Source organism: Sphaerodactylus townsendi, linkage group LG03 (assembly GCF_021028975.2).
Source record: "Sphaerodactylus townsendi isolate TG3544 linkage group LG03, MPM_Stown_v2.3, whole genome shotgun sequence".
NCBI lineage: Eukaryota > Metazoa > Chordata > Lepidosauria > Squamata > Sphaerodactylidae > Sphaerodactylus > Sphaerodactylus townsendi.
The window spans coordinates 115932473-115959246 of NC_059427.1; the positions used below are offsets into that span (position 1 = coordinate 115932473).

A 26774-nucleotide genomic window follows, 5' to 3' on the forward strand; every position below is an offset into this window, starting at 1 on the left:
GGAGTGTGAAGGTATTAAATACTGACATGGTTTGTTGAGAAACAAAGACTTCTTTCCATGAGGACAGCAAATTTGTGTCCGCCCAGGCTATGTCTATTACTGGAACAAACACTTCATTGCAAGAGGTGACAAGTATGTATAATTAAATTGTTCAAAAATAATGTACCTTCAGATGTTTTAAAGAGTTCTGGTCCTATAGAGCGAGACATGAATCAAAAAGCTTATTTTTATTTATTTATTTATTTGATGTCTAAGTCATTTTTCCCCATACAGATAACAAACAGTGACCATCTCTGAGTGGCAGTTAAATAGAGAACGAGTAGCTTTAAATTTCTGTGTGAACCATAGTTGGGAAGGCACATTGGTTGATTTTTTAATATTTTAAAATAGATTTCCATGCTGCTCAGTACTTTTTATTTTTAAAAAGTTTTTATTATTAGAACATAGAAAACTTACAAACAAAAAAAGGACAGAAAATACATTTCACAAAGGGACTTCTGATTTTGTCTGTACCGGGTAGAAAATTTAAGCAATTACTTTCTGTCTAAATTACCTTTATAAAATTAATTCTTAATTATTTCTAGTAAGTTTCACAATTTTCTCTGTCTTTTTTTCTTGATCTTCTGTTTCAAATCCAAAAATCATCCATTCATTTTTTCTGTTTTACACAGATAGTCTATCCAAATTATCCAAACATTAGGTAAGTTCTTTTCTCTAATCAAAGATGTTTAGCGCTCTCCGCCAACTCCAGCTTCACAAGTCACTCTTCTGTCATAGGTACAGATAAAGTTTTCCCATTTTTGCACATATAACATTCTTTCAACTGCTGCCATATGTAAAAGTCTCATCAAGATGGCCTCAGTTTTAACACACATTTGAAACATTTTTATATGTCTTTGCCAATTTATCTGGTGACAGGTACCAACCTTCACCCTTTTTGAGCCTGTTGGTACATTTGGAATTCTGACATAGGGTGGTGGGCATAACCACAAAATGGCTGCCACAGGAGGTGGAACCAAATACAAAACATTAGAGTGTGAGTGTTGTCCATAACTCTTAATAATGACTCTTCAACATATCAGGCAGAAACTCTGTTTACTAGGATCCCTTTTAAAATAAAAGTGTGGTTTTAAAATATCTTCCTGTATGTACACAGATTTTCAGAGCACCTGCTGAGACAATTAGGTGCTATTATTCTACTGATTGCAGCATGTGAAACATTCCCTGTTCCAGCAGCTAAATAAATCAGAATTGTTGGAGAAGAAGGCAGAATGCTAGTTCTGGCAAATCAAGATTTGGTTTCTCTCCTTACCTATGAGCAGGAAGACTATTTTTTTAAAAGATGCATATTCATGCCTGTCTCATCTATGCTTTAGTCGGAGGGGAAGAATGTCTACTTAACAGAATGAAGAATGTCTACTTAACAGAAAGGCACTATTAACAATGTGACTGTATCTATAAAGAATAACCTCTTTATCGGGTTTGAGATGAAGGGGAGTCTGATCTTCAGCCAATCACCTCATTCCTGCTCTTTGCCCTTCAGAGTTTCACTTTTGTCAGCACTTTCTTGGCTTGGGCCATTGGAGATCTCCTTACAATCAGGAACAACTGCTGCATTCCAAGGGGGGAGGAACAGATTCCTTCTGGCATGCCTACTACTTTCCATAAAGTGCTACAAATAACTAGGGAGTCAAAGTCAGTGGGAAGGAGACAGCTCCTTTTCCTGTTCTTTGTCTCCCTGTGTCATACCGTCATCAGTCAGGAGAGGACACTCAAAGCAACCCAGCTTTGTTAACAATGATGAATATGTTGCACTGCTGAAAGTACCCAAAGATGTTTTCTTAACTATCTTAGGTTTTATTTCTGAAAATTCACTGCAAACCAAAATGGCCGGGGGTAGAAATAGTCAAGTGAATGCATCAGAATTTCCTTAGCATGCTCACCAGGCAGAATTTCTTGGCAAAGGTTGTGAAGTAAAAACAGACAGGTGTTTCTAAGGAATGATAATACCCTGCTAGTATTTAACTGTATTTTTCTCATAAGCAGTTCTTATTTTCTAAAAACATTTGAATGTAATTAACCACTTCTTGCTATACCTCTATATCTGAGGCATTTTGGCTTGGAAAGTTCTAACTCAATTCATGTTAAAAGAAGTTGTTTCACTTAAAGGCCTCATATCAGTTTTATATTTGACTAAGTTGAAGCTACATAATGGAATGCTTAACAGGTACAGACTTTGTTATGTCTTCCTAAAGTAACCAACCATGTTTGGAATGTTCCTTGTTTCTATTGGCTTGGCCAATAGACCTAGATGGCCCAGGCCATCTTGTCAGCTCTCAAAAACTAAGTAGGGGTAGCCTTGGTTAGTGTTTGGATGGCAGACCACCAAGGAAGACCAGAGTCACTATGCAGAGGTGGGTTATGGCAAACCATCTCTAAACATCTCCTGCCTTGAAAACGCCATGGGGCACCATAAATCCGCTGTGACTTGATAGCACTTTCCACCACCATATTAATACTTGTAGGTGCAATGATACTGCATATAACAGGCCAACAGTCTGGATGTAATAAACACAGGCAAATGGTTGGCTACAGCTATTTTTGCACAGCAGAAGGGGGAAGTTACTTTAGGAATAAAGACACTTGAGGCTGATTGCTTCAGGAAAAAAAAGTCTAGTGTTGTTGTTAGTCTTGAAGGTATCAGCTTTCACAATTTACAGGCCGCTTTTTCAGCCAGGTATGTGAAGGGGAAATAGTACTGGGAAATTTGTGGGAGGCGGAACCAAGGTTTGGTTTTAATTACACCAAGAGTCTTCTGAGTTCTAATCTCTATGTAAGGAGAAAAGCAAGGAACTGAAAAGAGGGAGGAGGGGCTATAGGTCAGTGGTGGACCATCTGCTTTACATGCAGAAGTTCTCAGGTTCAATCACTGGCGTCTCCTGTCAAAAAGGCCAGATAGTAGGTGATGGACCAATCATTTGTTTCAGTATAAGGCAGCTTCATGTGGTCATGTGATGAATAAAGCTCAGGTATTAGTTGTGTTGTATTTGAACAGAATGAACAATTACACATACCTAGATGGAGAGGGAGGACAGGGGTTAGAACAGAGCACATATAGTTTAAGTAAAAATTTACTGATACTGGTACAAAGTTACAGTGTGGTAAAGCATGATAAGAACAGCCAATGGAAATTGCTTAAATGTGGACTCTGGAGAGCTATTAGAGACAGCAGTGACTGAAGAAACCTGAGCCTCAGTAAGCAAGGATGACATGTAGTATAGCGTTTATTTGCTAAAATGAGTTCTCATTCAGAACGATAACATATATTTCCTTTGAATTTTAAAATGTATGAATAATGACTTTCAGGCTTGTGATTGCTTTAGGGAAGAAATTGGTGTTCTTTGTTATTATGGAATTATATACTATGATAACCGAGGAAGAATAGGTTCTCTAGCTATCAATCTAAACTAGGTTGGGTAGAGATTATGAAACCATATGTTCAGTCAAATAAGCCAAAAGAGAATGAGGCAGTCAGGAGAAAAGGAAGGGTAAACAAGGGACAGTAGCTGAACAGACAAAAAGAAGGATCCAGAAGCATCTGGCTTATCTGCCTCACTAGCCCTCTTCCCCCCTCTGAAATACTGATGTGCTTGGTGCAAGGAGACTTTGCACTGTCCTTTGCTTTAATCACAATGATGTGATCACAGGTAAAGAGTGGATGCATCTGTTCATTATTTAGTTTCCATAACGGATGCAGAACCTAAATTGTGCCATGATTCCAAATGTCTGTTACATCTTTAAATGTCAATGAATTAGTACAGAATCATAAAATCTTAGAGTTGGAAGAAACCCCAAGGGCCATCAAGTCCAACCCCTTGCCATGCAGGAATATACAATCAAGGCAGCCCTGACAGATGGCCATCCAGCCTCTGTTTAAAAACCTCCAAAGAAGGAGGCAGTGTATCCCACTATTGAACAGCTCTTACTGTCAGGAAGTTCTTCAGGAAGTAAAACATGGGACTATTTCATTACGTCCCGAAACAGGTCCAGGATGAGAAGCGGACTATTAAGAAGCTGGTAAGATAAAACCCCTAATTAAAAGCCTAGGTTTTTTAAAAGGACATATTTGGGATGGTATGAAAAGAAAAGAAAGTTGGCATCAGGCAAAGTTCAGGGGAAGAACATTCCAAGGGTGAGATGCCACTGCAGAATATGCTGCCTTACCTCTGAAAGCATGGGGACAGAGAGCAGGACTAGAAAGGACCTGTTTCCTCCTCTTCTTGCTCACTAGCCAGCTTATTTTATCTGACCCGTCTTCAGCTTTCCCTCCTACCCTTCACCTGGGCCCAGTTACAAGGTGGGGAACCCACAAGAACTTGTGGGGGAGACCTCCCTTTCCCCTGTATCACCATCCCCACATTAATTCATCTTTCCTTCTTTCTTGGCAACCCCCCATATCATCACCTTTTCCTGCTTTCTCTTCCCACCTTTTGTCTGCTTCCTGTTTCCAGCTATGTTTGTTTGCTTCCATTTTTCTCCACAAAGGGAACCCAACATAGCTTACAACATTATCCTCTCTGCTACTTTATCCTCACAACAACTATGAACCAAGTTATGCTAAAAAGGTATAAGTGGTCTACAGTCACCCCGAAAGCTTCCATGGCAGAGTGGAGATTTAAACCTGGGTCTCCAAGAGCCCGTCTGAAACTCTGACCACTATTGACCAGTACACCAAACTGGGTTTTCACAGTGTGGCAAGCAATTTGTCCTGATTGAGTCTTGCAAGTTGCATGGTATCCAGTGGTTGTTGCCAGGCCTGGTCCCGGTGAGTCCTCCCTCAAATCTAAAACACCCTTTGAAAGGACTCAGCTTCTTTCCATGCTTTTTATTAACTGAGGCCTGAAGGCTGGAAATACTGTTGAGGTTGCCTAGCAACTCCACTAATGACTGCTGATAGGGTATTAATTTTTTTAAGATACAGGCATTGCTTCTATTAATTTGGGGATTTTGACACTCCCTCAAGATGGCAGATTTTTTCTGCAAATTCAGGACGCTCTTAACTACTACACCATGCTCTGTAACCACTGTAGAACTGGTAAAACAGAACTATAAATCTCAGGGAAGCCAATGAAATGTACATCTAAAAATGTCTTGGGCCAATGATAAGTTCATAAATGGACAACTTGGAAAAGAGTTAACAAGTCTTATTATCAAGAGTAAGGGTCACAAATTGTAAAAAGATAAAAATTAGTTAAGAATGCAGCAGGAGTCTAGTAAAATTCTAGTTTGAATGCCCTTGAGTTATGGAGCTTTAATTATGCTCAAAATAATCCCCCCCCCTCCCCCTCCCCATCATGGCACATTCTTGGAGGAAGGTTCTGAGATGCTAATGGGTCTGGCCAAAATTCATCTTATAATTTTTAAAACTTGTTTCTGACTGTGCTTTCAAAATAAGATGAGCTCTTTCCACAAATCAGTTGGGGAAATGGGGTGGGAAAGTATGTAGCTATATCTTTCAATGTAGATATAAGTTGATAAAAAGTAAGGTAATCAGTGCTTTGGGGAGCTTTTTACAGGGAAAACCAAACAGAAAGAATCTATTGGTGACATTTCTCCTAGTGTCAAATCATCAAAATTCCATTTTGAAGTTAGGAATGTGTGTGAATGGGGGATATTCTGATGTATGAACTTTTCTGGATCTCAGCCATAATATATATATTTGTTATTTATGGAAAGAAGACATTTAGTATCTTGAAAATGTCTGTGGTTCTTCCCTTACAGCTTTTCCTGTCCTGCCCAGTACTTGTTGAGACAGAATGAATAGAATTGCAGTCATGTCATAACTGACTTCAAGTTTAATTTACACAAAGTCATATGTGTAAATATATTTTTACCCATATTATGTATTTTCTATTCCATTCTTGGTAATCCTTAGTATTATATCTGTATTGTGTGTGTGTTGTTCAAGGATTTAATTAACATTTATCTAAAGATCTCTTGCTGTACTCAAACTAAATGCAGAATTGGTTATATTCTCCAATTACTATACTTAAATGTGAACAGAATCTTATCATTAAGATCCATGACTGAATGGATTTGAAGTGTTTATTGCCCTTCTAAAACTGTAATGCAGTGGCTCAGATCTTCCTGTAATTTCTGTAGATGGAACAGGTTTCCATCTAAGGAGTGCAAATTGTCTACCTTCCTCATCCTAATGTTGCTTTAAATGCCCTCTGAAATACTGCTCTTGGGGGACAAGTGCCCCCTTCCCAACAACAGATCAGCATAAGGAAAGAATGGGATGTCTTCAGTGGGAGGGAGTACTGCAAAAATCACAACCCCTTCAATTCACAGACTCCTCCATTGGTTCCTAAGCCTTTCAATTTAAATGTTGCTGTCTAAAGAAAGAGAGTAAAGTGCTACCATGGAGGAATGAATGCTGTTTGTATTTGCCAGCCTGATGTTTAGGGCTGCCAACTCTGGGTTGGGAAATACGTGGAGATTTGGGAATGCATGGTGCCTGAGGGCAGGGTTTGGGGAGAGTGGTCTTCAGAAGTGTAGAGGTGCCAATCTCCAGATGGTGGCTAGAAATCTCCTGAGACTACAATTCATCTCCAGATCACAGAGATCAGTTCACCTGGAGAAAATGGTTGCAGGTAGCATTATGACATCATATCCCTCCCCTTCCCAAACCTCCCTCCTCAGGCTCAACCTCTAAAATCTCCAGGTATTTGCCAACTTGGAGCTGGCAACCCTAATGCCATAGATCCCACCCTCCAAACCAGCCATTTTCTACAGGTGAACTAATCTCTGTTGCCTGGAGATCAGTTGTAATCCTTGGTCTCCAGCTGTCACCTGGAGATTGGCAAATCTTCATGATGTCCTTCAAGTGTTCCAGAACTGCTGCATATTTCTCAACAGAGGTGTTTTATATGTATGCTGAATTTTATTTCCCAGCATAAGAAAATCAATTAAGAGGCAGTGCTAGTTGCTACCTGACACCAAATGAGTGAAACTAGAGATTGGAATGCTGGGTAATAGCTGAGAAAGGAAATCTAATCTTAATTAAAGCAATTAAACAACTGTTGATTTGTAAATAGCTTCGACATAAATGGGATTTGAATATATTCCCTCATATGACTAGACTTGCCGAAAGATAAACCACAAAGCTTAACTCATTCTTGTGAACACCGCATGTAATTCCATTTCAGCAAGTGTATTATTCATTTGATAGCTGAAGTATAGGCTACCCTTTCAGGCGAAATGCTGACTCAAAGTGGCTCACAAATAAAACAATTAAAAACAAACGAAATAAACATAAGTTCAGCTACTACTTGTATTTCTGTATAATACTGTTGTATTTCTAAGCCATAAGTGAAACACAATAGAAAAACCTTCCCAAATATGCCAGATTGTTGCAGGGGTGTGTGGGGATTAAGCCTTATTAAACTTGGTTTGTATCAGAAGGCCGTGTCTGACCTCTGCTCAGATTATTCCTTGTAAGTTAGGCCCAGCATATAGTGATGAAGGCAGAAGAATTCCTGTTTTTATGTTCTTTGGGAAAGCACTGCTGTGGGGAGAAGCAAAAACTATAACAGCAGCCACCACAAACAAATTTGGTGTATGCCTCTATCCATGCCTCTATCCACCACGAAGCAAATTTGGGGTATGCCTCTATCCACCAAGGAATCTTGCAGTACCTCACTGGCCCTCAGTACCTCACTGGCCCTGATCCCGTAAATAAGGCCAGGAGGGAAGAGAATGGGTGAGAGATAAATCTATGCAAAAGCAAGATCACGATAACATCGGGTTTGTTGTTGTTTGTTTTGAATAATCAGTAAAGTAGCTACTCAGTTGAGGGTCTACCCCATTCCTCCAGTTAGTTGTTCATTCTGTTCGCTTAAGTTGTTTTACTTATTCATAGGTTTTGTGGGGAGGGATGTGGTAACTGAAGGATTAATGTCCTGCTCTGCAGGAGATATGACAGACTGGGGAATGTGGGTGGCGGAGGGGGATGGGGGAGAGTTAAAATATTATTAAGCTTGGTTCCTATGAGGAGACTGTGTCTGGTCTCTGTCTTGAGGGCTCATTGTAAGCTTCCCCCAGCTTACAACATTTATTCAAGTTCAGAAATTACACAACAGTTTTTTTCTTTTTCATGACTCTCTGTATTGTACAGTTGGGTGGGATTGTGTGTAAGGGGGCCCCTGTGTTATGAGTGATGAGGAATTATTTTTGGGTCCTTCGTGTTCACGAAAATGCTTACAAACAGTACCACGACAAAGACCTGAAATTGTGTGAATCTTTTGGAAACCATTAATGAGAGCCCAAACTCACGGAAGCAAGGGTTGGGAGAACTTTCCAGTTCACAGAAACTGTTATGGCCAGTCCCTTCTCACTTTCACATCTATGGAATTTGTGTCGCAGCAGAGCCATCCTGTATTGTCAGCACCTTGTCTCACTCTCTCTGGATGCATAATTTCTAAGGTGACTGAAAAGATGATAGGAGGCACTCGCCACTTGAGATGGCTTTAAGGACTAGGAGATTACGAGGTGTAGAGCTGCAATGCAAACTGTCCTAAGTAAAGCAGGATCAAATATGATTATGGGAATTTCCAAGGATCCAGATGACATGGGATAGCTGTGATAATTTTTTTCAAGGCACCTGAAAAGAGCAGTGATATGGGAGCCTACGCTGGGAGTGGGAACAAAACCACTATACAACAATATAATTTCCTATTATTAACAGCTTTTTATACTATTGTGGTTATTGATGTGAACTCTAATGTTCTGCCATACTTGTTACCAATTCTGTACCATTAGGTCAAGCACATATTAGATGCTTGCTTTCATTGTGCTTTTTCGGCTTGCTGGGTTGAAATGTGTTTATACAAAAATTCCCATTATAAGCTCTTGAAGGCATGCCCTGTGTGAGAAATTCACCCAGATACAGTTGTAGGGACTAATTATGGACAATAGAGTGCATGATATTGTCTAAGTGATCGATGGAACAGGGAGGGAGGTATAGCAGTAACTGAGTATTTCATGTAAAATAGTTAAGCTATTTATTGTTTAGATACTATTATTCAAAACATTAACTTGTGCAGGCTGGACAAGCAAACATGTAGTATCAGGATGGAAATTATTGATATGATAATAGAACTTCTCTAGGGCATCCATCTTAAGGGAACAAATGACAGAGATCATTATGAATTTTTTTGTATGTGTGATATTTGTAGCACTTGGTCAGATGTATATAAATTACAACATTTCTGAGCTCAGTGGATATCTATGGCTTTTTCTGCACAGCACAAATAAAACATTTTGAGGACGTAAAAAGAAACTTTTAAGGACGTAAAAAGAAGCATCTTGGGGAAGAATTCTACGTTTTATTTCAGTTCAACCTGTTGTATTTTGAAAACGCTAAACTAGAGATATTTTTTCCAAGACGTCATTTTTCCACTGCTCATGTTTGCCATTTTCTGCCGCTGCAGTGATCCTCCAAGCCACCTGCCATGTGCTGAAGGTTTCTCATGGAAGTTCCTCTGACTTGTATCACAGCTGCCCACCATTTCAGCATTTAAAGATTATGAATAAACTTAATTTTGCCTAGCACTTCCACAAATATGTCGTTTTTGTTCATTTTTTAATGCGGTGTATTCAAAGCTGTGATGACACAATATGAGAATCACATCGTGTCTTCGTAGCTTTGAAGACACCTCACTGAAAACAAAAAAAGAAAATGGAACAAACAACATGTTGTGGAAGTGCTAGGCTAAACTAAGTTTATTCATGTATGCTAAACACTGAAATGGCAGGCAGCTGCGATGCAAGCAGAAGAAATGTCTGTGGGAAACCTTCAGCAAAAAGGTGAGTGGCACAGAGGATCTCTGAAGTGACAGAAAATGGCAGGAAAAAGAACTATTTTCACCGGCAACACTTAATTTTTCCATGCTATGCAGAAAAAAAGCAAAAACGGTTCTTTTTATAACATCTGCAAGTCATTTTATTTTTGCTGTGCAGAAGAAGCCTATAGCAGAACCATTAATTTGAAAATGCACACTGCTCACAAATCTGTAGTGATTGTGGAAGAAGACAACTGGCAAATGGTTTGTGGTATCATAGATTATGGCAGCAGATGGTTTTTAGATGGAAATTTGTATAGATTATAAATTGGATTCAAGATCATCTTCTGCTAAGTGATAGTTTCGCCAACTTTGAAGACCGCTTCCTCTGTTAAATCCAGTGGTCCCACATCCATGGCTTTCAATGAGGAGGGTCTTAAAAAGGTATTTGATATAATTTTGATAGTGATTTCAGGTGATCAAAGTCAGGATGAATGGAGCACTGCTGAAGACAATTTTGCTGGAGCCAGATAATTTGTGTCTAACCACTTATACTTAGGCAAGGGGATTATCTAATCTAACACTTATTTAAGTATTTATTTTTCCTGGCTGGGTACAGCTGGATACAGATTAAATTTTCCACTCACTCAAGACACTTCAATTTGTGGACTAGCATGCTCATGACACCACCATCCCACTGTACCCTAATGCTCTCCCTCAAATGCTGTTGGGGGGGGGGGGAGGAGACCCCCAGCAACAGCATGAGAGGCAAATCTGCAGCAGAAAGAGGAGCAGGTAAAAATTATTCTATCCCTTCTGTTCCAGAAAATGTTGTCTGAATCCACCTCTGTATGCCTGAGTTCCCTTAAACTGTCTGGAACTTTATGCATTTAATAAAAGAATACAATGTAAATATACAAACAATTTAGAAGATAAGAAGACACTTTTCCCTGTGATAATGGATATATCTAAGACTAGCGGGGCCCAGCCACGCATTGCTGTGGCAATTGTCCTTCTCATCACAGTCCACAACCCACACAGATGTCCATGCAGGTCCACAGCATAGCCTTTTGGGGTGGTCAAATGGAATCCCTCTTTCCCTTTTCAATTCACATTGTTATATGGTGGTGTCTTTTTTTAGTATAAGGTAGCCCTTTCCATTCCACAATGGAACTGTCCAGAGTGCGAATCCCGCTGTCCATAAGGCTGGTTGACACTCACAGTCCTGGCTTGGGTAAGGCAGAACTGGGGCAAGGAGGCTATCCCAGTCAGGCAGCAGAGGCAGGGTGGTGAGGCGTTCAGATCGAGGCCAGCTCCCTGGGTTCTTAAAGGGCCATGTGCAAAAGAAGCAGAGCCAGTAGTGTTGGTTCACCCCCACCCCGTGGATTTTCTTAGAAGAAAAAGGCAAACTCCAGCTCGCTTTTAGTAAAAGAGAGCTGTGGCGAATATGGTGAGGAAGTGGGTAAGTACTGGTTGGATGTGAGGAAGGGCAGAGTGAGGTTTGTGAGGATGAGCTGGATGTGTATGAGAGTATGTGTGTTGTGTGGTAGCAGTGGGTGAGGCACAGAGAGTGAAAGTTACCTGCGTGTGAGGGGGGAACCCCACCTGACGTCTCACGTGGCAAAGTGTGTATGTGTTTCACTTCCACTCGTATTACCTAACAGTATTACCTATTTACTGTTTTCACTGCTCATCTCTGCCCATCTGAGCGAACATTCTAAGCCCTCAGGCCACAGACATGCTGCACGAACATTCTAAGGGTGACAGTTAAACACAGCCAGCTTCATAGCCTGGTGCGCCAGGAAAAAGACGTTTTACCTGGGTCAGGTATGGACTTTCGGCGATTTGAAGGTCCAATTACCTGCCCGCAACAGGGAGGAACGTCATGTGAAAATTTGGGGGCAATCTGTCCAGCCGTTTCGGTGTTAGGGAGTGACTAACAAAGTCACTGTTAGCTTTTTATATATATAGATGACATGTTTGTAAGCTTTGTTTGGCCTGAGTATTTTGATAAGTAGGGAAAATGTTCACTTTGTACAGACTAAGTATTTGATGTACACAAGCACCACTATTAAGAACATAGCTTGAACAACACAGGGGCACAACAGTTTCTGATTCTAGTCAAAAACATGCTCTGTACTTCATCACTTCAAGTCCTCCTTTTGCTTCTGCCTTAAAAAGTTGCCACCTTTCCCAGCTCGCTTCATGATAATTTAAAACTAGGGTCGTAAGTTGTAATAATTTTAATTGTTCAACAGAAACTTTGATTAGCACAAAAATATCACTAGTTTGGACTATAAGACAAAAATACCACACCCCTGCAGGCAGGCGATTAAAACTGACCTAGTGGGGGAAGCCCTACTCCTGATACAGTTGCCAATTTTGGGTTGGAAAGTTCCTGGAGATTTGAGGGTGGAGACTGGGAAAGGTTTGGGGAAGGAAGCGACCTAAGTGGGTTGTAATGTCATACAGTTCACCCTCCAAACCAGCCACGTTCTCCAGGGGAACTGATCTCAATAGGCTGGAGATCAGCTGTAACTCTACAGGCCACACCTGAAGAATAGTAACCTTGATTCCTGAAGGAGTGCCAACAAATAAATTTTCACTATCAAAGGAAACTCTGAGGAAAAAAACCTTGCAAAGTTGTGTCTGAAAGAGTAAAGTCCTGATTATGACTTTAGGAATAATAGCAATACATGTTAGGAGAAGGCACTGTGCTTTCTTCTGATGCTGCCTATTTCAAAGCTATTTTTAAAAGTCTATTTTGAAGCTTCAGAATATTAATGTATAATAGCATCTCTTTGGAAAAGCTGGCTCCATAACCCCCTCCCCCCCTTTCAAATCTTGCCTATGCCATCGTAAGCCAGGGCATCATGACAGACTCCTCTGGAATGAGACACTGCTGTTCCATTTGTCTCCTTGAGAAGCAACTGCATTCATGGTATGCAATGCAGAGAGCCAAAAAAAGGGTCCTCTCCAATGGAATGACAATGCTCCAGCCCAAGACTAAAGGCTTGAGACATTCCAAAGGAGAGGGACAGCACAGGTGGGTATCTTTGCAGCCAGCCACCCCAGAGGGAGGAGGACAGTAAAGGAAGACACTTTTATGGTCATTCCAAAATAGATTTAAGAGGCAGTGCCAGAACTAAGTGCTTTGTGCTATGTACAACTGCAAGACCAAGATAAGGCCTGAACTTAACAGGAAATAGCACTAATAAATAGCACTAATTAGCACTAATAAATAGCACTAGTTGCTGTGAAAGAATGAATGCAAAGAAGAAGAGTAAAAGGTCTAAATCGCCTGATTTGAGATCTTCAGTTTTAATGTTCTTGTGGCAGCTTGCTAAACCAAATGACTAAAAACATGAAATATTGCAACAATTTGGCTTGGTTGGTAGCATCAGATCATCTTTAAACTCTCAACAGAGGGTCAGTAAGGCTACAAAAATATTAAGTACTCGAGAAAGTTGTCATGATTGTAAAGAAATACTAAAATGCTTTAATTAATTATAACTCCCAGAGATCATCAGAACAGCTTTGGGGCAAGAGTGACACATCTTCAGCAATAACTGTAATGGAATCTTTTCAGAATTCATCTAGACATTTAACTGAGCTCTTTCATCTAGGCATTTAATTCATCTAATTCATCTACGCATTTAACTGAGCGTTTTTCCATCTTCGTCAGGCCCGACGGTTGGCTCCCTTCGTCTCCAACACTGACCTAGCCACTGTGATCCACGCAACGGTCACCTCCAGGCTAGACTATTGTAACTCGCTATACGCGGGCCTTCCCTCGCGTTTGATCCGGAAACTGGTCCAGCATGTGGTGGCTCGCTTGCTCACAGAGGGCTCCTTTCGAGAACACATTCAACCTGTGTTGTGCCGTCTGCATTGGCTCCCAGTTGAATTCCGAATCATCTTCAAGGTGTGGGTGTTGACCTTTAAGGCCTTACGCAGTCTGGGACCCTCGTACCTTCGGGACCGCATTACCCCATATGTCCCGGTTCGACCTCTGCATTCGGCAGAGGCCAATTTACTGGAGGTCCCTGGACCCTCAATGACGCGGTTGGCCTCCACTCGGGCCAGGGCCTTTACAGCTCTGGCGCCTGCCTGGTGGAACACTCTCCCTCCAGTTGTCCGGGCCCTGCGGGACCTTGGAGAATTCCGCAGGGCCTGTAAGACTGAGTTATTTCACCGGGCCTTTCGAGAGACCAGCCACTGAGGGTGCCCCTGCCCCTCCCCTCTGCTATATATGGGTCCCTCATACCATCGGGACCCATTATTTTTTCTTGGGAGGGTTTAAGCAAGGGTTTCGTGGGACGCTGTGTTAGGAAATAATTGTTGTTCTTAACTGTATTTATGATAACAACACTGTGATGATTTTATATATGATGTTTTTATGTTGTGCACCGCCCTGAGCCCCCCGGGGATAGGGCGGTATATTAAATTAAATTAAATAAATAATAATAATAATAATAATAATAATTAAACACAGAGTTGCTATCACTAGTGTGATAGCTGTGTTGACTTTTAACCTATAACATCTGTAACATGTTATGATGCCCAGTGATTCTCTGCAATTGGTTGTTTCTGGTAGGAACAAAGGCGCCAACAATCTGATGACATCCCAGTGTGGGTTTATGTGAAAGGGGGAGATCTCAACATGGGTATGCTGTTCTCAGCAGCAGCATGTAACCTATGCATCTGGGAGATTACTAGAATATGTCTGGGGCTGCTGGTACAGGGGATGTCATTATGGGGTACAGAAACCAAAGACACAGCAATGCTCCTTACCTTCATTCTCTCTTGTGTTGCTCCACATGTTTATTAGCAGAGTTGGGGAAATAATCCAATCCCATACATGCAGAATTACTTCCAGGAAAGTTCAGAGCAACAACAGGATTGCATAAACCATTAACTAATTGTAGACCTTCTAACAAGAGAAAGACATTCAGGATGTAAGAACTTACTTACAGAAGCAGAACAGAAGCGTAAGTGGCAAGGAAAACAGGAGAATCCTTGAGTAGACCCTGAACAATAGAGCAGCTTACATATCGAAGCTCCCCTAGAGTTGGAATGAACTAAACACCTCTTAGTGCTTACATTAATGAAACTGCACACTGTCACCTCTTCAACAATACTCTGGACCTCTTCTCCATTGTTCCACTCCTTTTTCTCAAGTCAATGCAACTTGTTGCTTGTTCTGTCTTTTTGTTGCAGTGTCTACCCTAACATGATCACAGGGGCATGTCGAGGGTACTAAGTACTATTTTATTGACAGATCCCATGAAGTATAAAGAAGAAATAAGTTATCAGGACTTCAGAACCATCCTGCACAATATAATGTAAAATTATATTCTGTCCCAGTATAAAATCAATTCATAAAACATAACAAATAATTACATTGCACAAGATAAAATCAAGTAGTGTACTATAGCATTGTTAATCCATTGGAGACAGCCATTTTTTCACTGGTGCCTCAAAGGCTGGTGGGGAAAAAAATAGAAAATGGAGGGTGAAAATGGCAGGAGGTGACAGAGGGGAAATGAACCAGATTAACAGTAGTCTAGAACTATTAGAGTTCCCAGTGCTTGCTTATGGCAGGCCGTTGCCCATTGATTCCTGCAGCTGCCTGCCGACACTCAACTGGTCGATGAGTAGAAGAAGGTGAGCCAAAAGGGGTGGGGGATGATCAGGATGTGTGTGGGATGATGGCTATTCTTCAACACTGGGGCCTTCCCCATTCTCTAATGGGGCACCACCTTGAGTATGGCTACTGGACCGTTTGCTTACAACAGCCCTGTGGGGTAGGCATAGGGAGGCCCCTGGTTTAGCCCCAGGTTGTTTATGTAAATAATCCATTTGCAGATTTTCAGAGTGAGGGCTCTCTTACATGGAAATCTTGCATGCAGGGAGCCGAGTAGTGCCAGGCTGTGTTGAAGGGATCCTCAGTGATGGATATCAGCAGTGTTTTTGTAAGCAGTAATAAAAGCCTTTCTCCCCCTCCCCCACTTTCTTTCTTGAGTTGACCTTGAGACGGGAGACCCTGGCCGGCTTGGTAGGGAGGATTGAGTGAGAAGTGATGTCATTGCCTGTACACCCAATCACTGTTTTAAGTATTTGCCCCCCAAGATCTTCCCATTGCCAGGAGGGTCCTGGCAATCCTACCCACTGTAGTGGGAAACCTGGTAACCCTACAGATGGGTGACTGTGTCATTAAAATAAATGCTGTAAAATGGTTTGTATCCATCATAGTTTATTTTAGGATGGCAATTGTAATAGTTCAGTGCTGTCATCCACAGAAGCATATCAGGTGGCAAACAAGCCAGAACTGTGTTGCTAAATCCTATGCCCTTTTGTTGAAGAAAGACACAAAATAATAATTTCTGCTTTGCCAATTTCCATATATGTGTATGTGTACTTTTAAAGCATATTACCTTATTGCCTTGATTGTGGCAGATGTGGCTAATCTGTGGTCTTAAAGCCACATTCAACCTTGGAAATAATTTTATATGGTGAAAAATATGCCAATTTTTCCCCACAATACTCAGAAAAGCTTTCCCAATTTTATTTGTAAGGACAAGATTTCAAACTGGAAGAAGTAACTTGCCCACTAATGTTAGAAGTCTTTGGATTTTAAGTGTAAATGGATATATTTGTATGTAAAGTTTATGTACTTTAATAAGCAGCTGCTTTATAGAGCCTGACCATTCATGAAAGAGTCAGTCTGTGCAAATAGTGCCATCTTAGGATACAGAAACTAGTAGCCTGCAGTATAAATTAACCACATGTTCGAAGTTGTGCTTTAGTGGTCATAGTGTTGGATTAGGCTTTGGGAGGTAGTCATGTCCAAATTCCCATTCAGCCATGCAGTTTGGATGGCCTTGGGTAAGTCACTCACTTCCAGCCTAACCTACCTCACAGTAGAGTTATAAAACGGAGTTGATAAACATGTGAATGATAGATAGGTGGTTAGTAAGAATTCTAATTAAAAAAAAGACTCCCAGCTACACAGAATTCACAGAGCTTAGCTTGTGAAAAGTTAATTGGTTGCTTTGTAACGATTATAGAAAGGGCATAGTGTAGTACTGACTGGGCTGTGACATTGTATGTGGCATAGGTCTGGTGCGGAGGTGAATTCTCTAGTCTTAGGCAGTAAAATCTGTAATGAGAGAAAAGGAGAAAGCAAAGAGACTTGAACATTCTTAAAACAATTATTTGGAATTTAAGGCTAGGCTGGCTGGTTCCTTATTCTGTATGTGTTGGGAAAATCCGCATTTCACATTAACCTGTCATACCATCAAATACCATGGCAAAGTTCCTCCCTTCGTGCTTGACATCTGCTATAAAACTGATGCTTCTGGATCATCTCAGCTTTCCAGGGACACCTAATACAAAAATGGCAGTACATTCAAAAGGCGCTTGACCAAAGAAGACTGCTGCTAAAAAAAGACAGAGCTCATCCTCTGGGCTTAGACAAGATTCTAAGAATTCATCTTTCATGAGAGAAGTGACTGTTTATGACCATTCTTGAGTGTCCTTAAGTGAGGGAAAGGACAGGATGCTAATCATGCTATCTGGAACCAAATGAAAGAAACTCTCTGGGGATCAGCCATTAGCCTGGAGCTTCTGTCACCTTCACCTCAGAGATGAAGCCACGATACTAAGCCAGCAAGTAACTTGGGGCACTCTTCCCAAGAATGTTCGATTTGCCATTTATAATTTCCTTTTAACAGATTCTTTTTAGAATAGGTGAATTTCTGGGTTTTTTTTTAAACAACTTGTGGCAGCCAGTTCTTCCCACCCCCACTCTGAGACATTCTGTAGACTTGACCCCTTGGTCTGTGCAGCTCTTTCCAACAACCTTGGATTTTTCAAAAGCACTATTCTTAAGTGATCATGAAGCCTTTCTTAAGGCACTTTGAGGGTATAGTGAATTTCAAAATAGCTGTTCTCATTCTGCTTGTGTGTTCTAGTGCTAAGAATTTGTAGATACTTCAGCAAAGAGAAAAGGGTAAGAGGGATTGTGTAAATTTCTACTGGTTAAGAGGAAATCATTGTCCTTCACTGTCTTTGTTTTTTTAAAAAGAAAACTCCTACCTCTAAATATTGGGGATCACATTTTTACTGGGGATATGCTATTATTTACAGTTCATGTTGTTGTTAACAGTTTTAGCCTAACCAGGAATTGTGTGCAACTCTATCGGTCCACACAGTATATGCACACATAAGGCCAATGTACCCAGAAGGGCAGTGGTACTGATATGCTGCCCTTACTTCTTGTGAGCATACTGGCTCTGCTCCCAGCCTATACATGTTGACTTCATATGGACACATGCCTATGTGTGTACAAACTGGACATACAGTGGTTCCATCCCCATGACTGGAATGCATTCTATGGAACACTTTCTTGTGGATTCTGAGACCATAACAAAATAATAAAGGAAAATAGTGAAGGTATTTTTAGGAAACAAACATTGATAAATACTGCTTTAAGTTTATAATAGTTGTCATATCTGCACTACCATGGAACTTAATAGTTTACTCAAATCAGTGTGCATTCTGGGTTCTTTTTCTTTCTCTCATTCACTCATACAAGGGGTGCCTGATTCATATCAGGACTATGCTGCCCTGGAACTGTTTCAGGTCTTGAAAATGGCACAGAATCCCCTTCTTCACAAGCCACACAGTCCCAAAATGAATCAAACACCCCACTGGAACTGAGGAGAATTCACAACTCACATCTGATTGTTACATAAGATTGAGACTTCAGATCCAACTTCTGTATTCCACAATATGGGAATTGGCATCAGGGAATTTTTTTTTCCTGCAGAGAGAATTGGAGAGAGATTCTGGGAAGCTGACATCATATAATACTTTCATTGCAAGTACATGAATCTTGCACCTCTGCAGCCTCTGGGAATTTTCCTTAGTTACTATTTGCCCTTCGTTTCTCATTAGAATATTTTGCTTTACACATTGACTGCTTTCATCAGCTGTTACTGATTCCTCTTTGGTAGTGGCATAGCTGTAGTTCTTAGACATAGTTCATTAGCAGGCTGTGCCTGCTCAGGAGAGTGGCAAGTTAATAATCCCAACGGATAAAGGCTGAAGTGTGATAATGTTGATCAGATAATGACTAAGCATCCAGGACTTGGTCTTTCAAGCATCTAAGCTGCAGTTATTTTAGTCCTTTGGTGTCTCTTTTAAACTTAGTCACTCTTTCAAAACATGTTCTTCGGTTCTTCAGTATCCTTCATCCCCAGAGGCGTACCTAGGCAAACTGGAGCCAGGGGACAAAACCTGAGTTTGGCACCACCCCCCCAGCATATGGGTGGCCACCCTCCCCCACCATGACCAAACAATGATTTTTTTTTGCACCAGCTCACAAAACACTCCCACTCCCAGCAAAACATACATGGCTCTCTCCCACCAACTCTTTTCCTAATTTCCTAATCACAACAACCCTATGAGGTAGGTTGTTAGCCTGAGAAACAACTCCAAGCCAGTGCAAGTGGGTATTAAGCATGTAAATCTCTCATAAATCACCCCCAAGCAAAACATTTACCAAACAAATGTCAGCATCATCTCTCACGAAACACCTCCAGTGGAATCCATCCCCAGACAGCATCACTTTCAACAGTGTTTAAACTAGGGAGCTCAGATTCTTCTTTTAAATCCAGATTCTTCTTTTAAATCCAACAAAATTGAAAGTGATGCTATTTGGGGGTGGATTCTCCCCCACCCTGAAACAGCATCACTTTCGAGGGTTGGAGATTCAGGTGAAACAAATACCAGATTCGGCTGGAATCTGGGCAAATTTGGGCAAATTTGGACAAAAATTGTCCGATTATGTCCTGCCTAAATATGAACAAATGCGAAAGCAAGGTATTTGGGCTTGGGAGGATATTTTTTGGTGTTTTTTTGGCCTGCAGGGAGCGCATTTTTAAAGCTAGTGGCACCAAGATTTCAGGGCGCCATCCAGAGACTGCTCTGATGATACCACCCGAGTTTGATGATGTTTGGTTCAGGGGAAGCAAAGTTATGGACCCCCAAAGGGGGTGCCCCCATCCCCATTGTTTTCAATGGGAGCTAACAGGAGATGGGGGCTACCTATTTGAGGGGCCATAACTTTGGCCCTCCTGAACCTAACTTCACCAAACTTGGTTGGCATCATAAGAATAGTTACCAGATGATACCCTGAAATTTTGGTGTCACTATCTTTAAAAATACACCCCTGACTGGAACCCCAAGAAATTTGCCCAAGATTCTTTGTTTTGCAGTGACTTTGCTCCATTGTAGCCAATTTCTGAGGCAGGCTGCATATTTTTGAAGATAGAGGCACCAGACTTTCAGGGTGGCTCCAGGAGGGCCTCCTGATAATAGCATCCAGGCTTAGAGACCTTTGCTTCTGAGGGTGCAATTTTATGGGCCCCCAAAAGGCTTATTTTGTTTCCATGCTCCTGCACATGAAGCCTGCTGGCTGAGTTCTCTCAGAATTCTCTGAACTCGGCCCCCACCCACCCCCAAAAGCAAAGCTCAACAAGCTTGGATGCTATTACCCAAGGCCTCTTGGAGCCACCTTGAAAGTCTGGCGCCTCTATCTTCAAAAAAGTGTGGTCAGTGCTTACACACCAGGCCTCCCCTCACTGCCAGGCTTTTCAGCAAGCCTTTCAGGTGGGAACTTTCCGCTCATAGTCGTCAATGGGCTTTCGCCTCAGCCGCAGCAGGCTCATCAGGCACTGTAGGTTCGCTCTGCAGCAGCAGGGCCGTTGGTGTGTCTTCTGAAGGAACCAGCCAACTTTGCTAAAGTTTGCCTGGGACGCCGAATGGTAAAGGGCATCAGGTTCACCTTCAACTCGGTGCCCACAGCATTTTCCTCTTCCACACACATTTTAGCAAATTTGGCTGGTTCCTTTCAGGAGACTCACACCAGCAGCCCTGCAGGAAATGCCCCCACCCAGAGCAAGACCCCTACCACAGTGCCTCCCATTGAAACCTCTGCCACAGAGCCAGAAAGCCCCATTGACGGCTATGGTGGGAAAAGTAATTTTTCCCACCACAGAACTTGCTGAAGAGCCTGGCAGATTCTGGGGAATGTCTGAGTGTGTAAGCGCTGACTGCACATTTTTGAAGATAGAGGCGTCAAACTTTCAAGGTGGCTCCAAGAGGCCTCCTGGTAATAGCATCCAAGCTTGGTGAGCTTTGCTTGTGCAGGTGCGGTGGGGCGAGTTGAGAGAATTCTGAAAGAACTCAGCCCGCAGGCTTTCATGTGCAGGAGCATGGAAAGAAAATAAGCCTTGTGGGGGCCCATAAAATTGAACCCCCAGAAGCAAAGGTCTCCAAACCTGGATGCTATTACCAGGAGCCACCCTGAAAGTCTGGTGCCTCTATCTTCAAAAATATGCAGCCTGCCTACACACTCAGAAATTCCCCATTGGCTACAATGAAGCAAAGTCACTGCAAAACAAAGAATCTTGGGCAAATTTCTTGGGGTTCCAGTCAGGGGTGTATTTTTAAAGATAGTGACACCAAAGTGACACCAAAATTTCAGGGTATCATCTGGTAACTATTCTTATGATGCCAACCAAGTTTGGTGAAGTTAGGTTCAGGAGGACCAAAGTTATGGTCCCTCAAATAGGTAGCCACCATCTCCTATTAGCTCCATTGAAAACAATGGGGATGGGGGCACCCCCTTTGGGGGTCCATAACTTTGCTTCCCCTGAACCAAACATCACCGAACTCGGGTGGTATCATCTGGCCAGTCTCTGGATGGCGCCTTGAAATCTTGGTGCCGCTAGCTTTAAAAATGTGCCCCCCTGAAGGCCAAAACGTGAAAAACACTAAAAATTCAAACACACAAATGACCCTGAAATGTTGGCGCCCCCCCACGTGACCAAGTGGGGGTGCCCGGGGACATAGGGTACCCCCTGTCCCTAGGCAGGAACGCCACTGTTCATCCCAGAGCTGCCATCACCCAGACTTCCAGTGGTGAGGGAAGAAACTCCACATACTTCAGTCCTAAACTACTGGGGAATATGTGTGAAAAATACAACCATACAGACTTGGCCAAATGGAAAGGAAGAATGACGCATGTGGTTGACCTTGCCCATATGATCTGGTATTGTCACACATGCCAGCAGTCTTACAATCACTCTTGTCAAGACATGACAACTGGGTGTGATGTCTATAAATGGAGCCACAAATGATCATACTTAGCAGCAGATTGCATAATTCATTTTCTTACTACTGCTTTGATTGATGCTAAATGTGAGGGGATATGACTAGCTTTAAAAACTATATTAACACTCTTTCTGATTATGAGTACTATACATATTACATCAGGAACATACATATTTTCACATATAGACACACTGTGCTGGGATCTCTACCTATTTGTGAGCTCCCTAAAGTGAGCTCTTCTATTGCACGTGAGTTTTGGGAAGCAAAATATTGCATTTTTGCTTCAAATGCAACTGATTACACTGTCTTGGCACAGGGCTATACAATGCAAGCATTTTTGCAGCACGAAGTCCAGTACCACTAACATAGGTTTCTATAGATCTTTTATAATCCCAGACTTTAAAGCATTGGAAAGGTTATATAAAATTGCCACAGACTTTCATTTGTCCCAGAGATTTGGGTGTCAGATGTCTCCTTCATCAGTAAGTTATATCCCACCATTAAAATAACCGTGAACTTACAGTTATTGCCCCAGAGCAAACTGTTGGAATTGATAAATGGCTACTGAAGTTGGTCATTTCTATAAATACATTTTATGGTGAAAAAATAAGTGTGGAAGCAAAACACAAGGTTGATCTCTGATTTCCAAATATAGGGAAGGGTTGAGCCAAGAGGGGAATCAGAACCTATAAAAGCCAGCTGAGACGAAAGGATTCTTGGTGATTACGGATTGTCAGAGGTAAGAATGATTCTGCGTCTCTCTCCCTCCACGCATACTTTCCTGCCTTCTCCCTACTGTAGAGTCTGCCAACTGTGTGGACTTCAGGGCCATCAAGTGTAACAATAAACAATAAGGGCTGTTGGAGAGTAACTGAGCTTAGAAATGCAAGACGTTGTTTGGCAAGAGAGTGTGCAGAGAAAGACGGTCCATCTCTACAGTGCATTTTGAGACTGCATAGAAGGGAAAACTGCAACAAATTCTCAGCTGTTGGGACTGCCTGTGGGCCCTGGATCCCTCAATACCTCTACTGTTTCCTCCTTTGCAGGTTAGACATTTCATCCAGATCATTTCTTCTTTCTGTTGGGAGTAGTTAATAAAAAGGTAAGATTTCAAAGTGTGGTAACTGATTTTGTTTTCATAAATTACAGTTATCCATACTGTCATTTGTTCTTTGGTGCTTTTCTAAACCAGACTGATGAAATTCACAATGTTTTTAATATAAGTTAGGAGATGATATGAAACACTAACTGTGACTTGACTGCCTGGATTCTGCATGCAAATTGTGACTAAAAGAACATAACTAAAAGGGATAAAAGTGGATTGTAGGAAATCCCAGTCTTTTGTTCCCCTCCATCATCACCTGCTATTGTTTATTATAATTCCTTGCCAAGTGAGAGACTTAATTTTCATACTAGTCTTTACCCTGTTCTTTGAATCTGCTAGTAACTGATGCCTAAAATCTGATTTCATACCATGCACAGATACACACCCATCCATTCTACTAGGAAGCTCCCTCATTCAAACAATATTCCACTGAACACAGGTGGCAGTTCCTTTTCCAGGCTATCTTACCATTATTTTCTTCCCCTTATCTAGTAGTAACATCCTAGCAGCAGTGTCGTAGTGGTTAGGGTGTACTCTGGAGGAACTGGATTTGATTCCCTGCTCTGCCACCTGAGCTGTGGAGGCTTAACTGGGGAATTCAAATTAGCCTGTACACTCCCACACATGCCAGCTGGGTGTCCTTGGGCTAGTCACAGTTCTTCTGAGCTCTCTCAGCCTCACCTGCCTCACAGGGTGTTTGTTGTGAGGGGGAAAGGGAAAGGAGTTTGTAAACCCCCTTGAGTCTACTTGCAGGAGAGAAAGGAGGGATATAAATCCAACTCTTCTCTTTCTTCTTATCCAGCACACACTGGTGGCCACTTTGTATATAATTTAGGTAGGACTGCAGCCCAGATGTGCTCAGGAATCCATATCTCATCAGTTCTCTGTCAGCATGGCCAATTGGCCATGCTGACAGGGGCTGATGGGAATTGTAGTTCCTGAACATCTGGAGAGCCGCAGGTTCCCTACCCCTGATTTAGGGTGTTACTGAATGGGAAAATGGAACTCCCATTTGTACTGGCAGTAGAAATGATAGAAATGGAGGTAAACTAAGCTCTGCCTCAGTACAGGACTTCTTATTATTCTAACACCCAGAGTATATGCACAGTTAAGAAACTGGGGAGTAGAAAGAATCCCACATCAGAAGCCCTTCCCCAGCAAGGCATTGTGCTTAAGCTATCAAGACATTTCAAGCTTCTCCATGGTGTGCAGTGGTATACCAGTTGCCTCTTCATCTTGGGCACTGTTGTTCGTTTTAAACAGCTCTACAAGGAGTGGTCCTACTAAAAATAATGCCAACAATTTAAATTTTCTGCAGCTGACAGACTGTGGTCAGGATGATAAAAACGTACTGCCTAAAGGAATGCAGGATTAGTACCTTCAAAACTCATGTAAAACTAGGATGTTACTACTAGATCTAGGGCTGATACAGTGGTTGCTCCTGCTTTACGGAACTGCCTTCCACAAACTGTTAGGAAGGCTCAAACTTGGTGGGGATTCTGCAAGCTGAGCAAAGAGTAATGATTCAGGAGAGCTTTTGACAATGCCACCTGAATTAAATTCTACTTGCTTTCATGGGTTTTTTGATTATACATTTTTAAATTATCATTTTGTTCTTCCCTGAGCCTGGTTTTGTAGAAAGGTTGACTTAAAAGTATCCCAAATACATACATTTAATCAGATTAACAGTGCAATCCTATGAAGAGCCTGGATGTGTCTATTTGCATGATTACACTAGTTTAATTCACAATTTCATAGGCAATTTTTCTCACCACTCATATGCCCCTCATTAAAATAGTACAAAGTACAAAATGTTCCCTCCAATTTTCCTCCACCACTGAGTGGCACTTCCCAACTGCTGAGCGGACCTTTTGATGGTTTGAGCAAAAATATTTTAAATTCAGAGGTACTGTGTGGCATTCAACCTTTCATGCAGCTTATCCAGCACATGCTTACAATTAAAAAAGGACTTTTCCATTGAATTATTACTGCATGGCATGCATCTGGATTAGACATATAAATAATTGAACTTTTAAGGGACATCTCTCCATTTGGTGGTGGGGGAGGAAAGTGCCCTCAAGTTGCAGGTGGTTTTCAGGGCAAGAGATGTTCAGGGGTGGGGTACCATTGCCTGTCATAGCAACCCTAGACTTCCACCAACTGACTGGGCTAGCCTGGGCCATCTAGGTCCAGTCCTATAAGATTTCCTCTTGCGCATACATGCCAAGAATTGCACCACAAATGTGTGCAAATCCTCCTTGCCTGTTCTTTTAGGAGGGAGGACTGTCTCCTAATTCAAATAATCTATTGAAGATCATCTTTAAAAGCCTTGTTATTTTTTAAAAAGAGAAACTACTCTAGAATCAAAACCAGATATCATTAATCACTGTACCCAGACACCATACCCATAACCACACTCTTTAGACAGGAAAACATTTTTCTTAATTTGTGAATATTGGTATTAAAATATCCTCTGCTCACATTTTCATGGAGTTTGTAACAACTTAAGACAAGGTTTGAGTGTTCAGTGCCCAGCCACAATAATGTGATAAAGGCAGTAATATTATTCTGTAAATTGTTATAAATGAAAAAAAGCAATGGAGATGCCTTTGACAAAGGACTCTGGGATACATCAAACCAGCCCTACTTTGGAACAACAGGGACATGCAGGAACACCTGGGAAATAAAGAAAGACAAAAAGAAAGAAAGGGAGAAAGAAAGAAAAAAAGAAAAAAGAAAGAAAGAAGAAAGAGAGAGAGAAAAGGGAGGGATGGAGGGAGAGGAGAGCAGAGGAGAGAAAAGAAGAGAGAGAAAAAGAAAGGAGAAGTGAGAGAGAGAAAGACAGGGAGAGGGAGAGAAAGGAGAAGAGAAAGAAAGAAAAAGAAAAGAAAGGGAGAGAAAGAAAGAGGAGAGAAAGGAAAGGAGAGAGAAAGAAAGAAAGAAGAGAAAGGAGAAGAGAGCTGAGGGGTGCGGACTGGACAAAATAACCAATTTCCCCTAGATTGCTCCTCCCCCATGCTACGAGGACAAAAAAAGCCAAATCTTTTTTTTTAAAAAAAATCTGCAATATGTTTTGTTTGTGTTGTGTGAAATGGGCTAGTAAAAGAAAGAAAGTTTTAAACGTTTGAGTTAAGACTTACTACTTAGCTATCTCAGTATGCCTTTAGCATTTGCCCATATTTCAATCTAATCATGAGAGTACGTTTTGAAGAAATGCTGCAGACATGTCAGGTGCAAAAAGCAGAAAATGCATCCTGTCCAATGTCGGCCATTTAAAGTTGATTTTTAAACAACAACCTTAAATTGCATTCTGTATTGGATTTTGCACCCAAGTTTTTGAGTTTAGGCAACTACTTCATGTTTGCACATCAGTCCTGGGTTGTTGCTTTTATTAGTTCCAAAGCACTGAAGAAAATATGGACTACAGAATACACTGTGCATATAATTGTTGTAGGAGTAAGAACTCTGGTAAAACAGAAGAATAATGGGTTGTTTCTGCACAGCACATTTATACTGGGTTACAATTGGTATCTTACAATCCGGGTCTATTTTATTCCGGTTTCTCCCTTTGCATGGCTGCCTACTTCAGTGAAAGAATCAAGTGAAGACCGGGAGGAAATACTCCAGTTTGTTTTGCACAA

The 26774-nt window shown here is 41.5% G+C and overlaps 1 protein-coding gene and 1 long non-coding RNA gene across 4 annotated transcripts in view; one reads left to right on the forward strand and one right to left on the reverse strand.

Moving 5' to 3' along the window:
* Positions 1 to 14975: 14975 nt before the first annotated feature.
* Positions 14976 to 26774, reverse strand: part of LOC125429058 — a 63509-nt gene continuing 51710 nt past the window's right edge. For 2 of the 3 annotated variants that reach the window (XR_007243937.1, XR_007243938.1), the window contains 2 exons: positions 18588 to 18672; positions 14976 to 17007 (listed from right to left, as the gene is read on the reverse strand). This is a non-coding gene — a long non-coding RNA (uncharacterized LOC125429058). Of the gene's footprint in view, positions 17008 to 17143; positions 17234 to 18587; positions 18673 to 26774 lie in introns of all 3 variants that reach the window. The other variant, XR_007243939.1, reaches the window with a different exon arrangement.
* The window catches only part of LOC125429055 (myosin-3), a 41562-nt gene continuing 37513 nt past the window's right edge, over positions 22726 to 26774 (forward strand). Inside the window, exons 1-2 of the mRNA XM_048489818.1 lie at positions 22726 to 22767; positions 23075 to 23130. The gene's annotated coding sequence lies outside the window, so the exon portion shown is untranslated. The remainder of the gene's footprint in view (positions 22768 to 23074; positions 23131 to 26774) is intronic.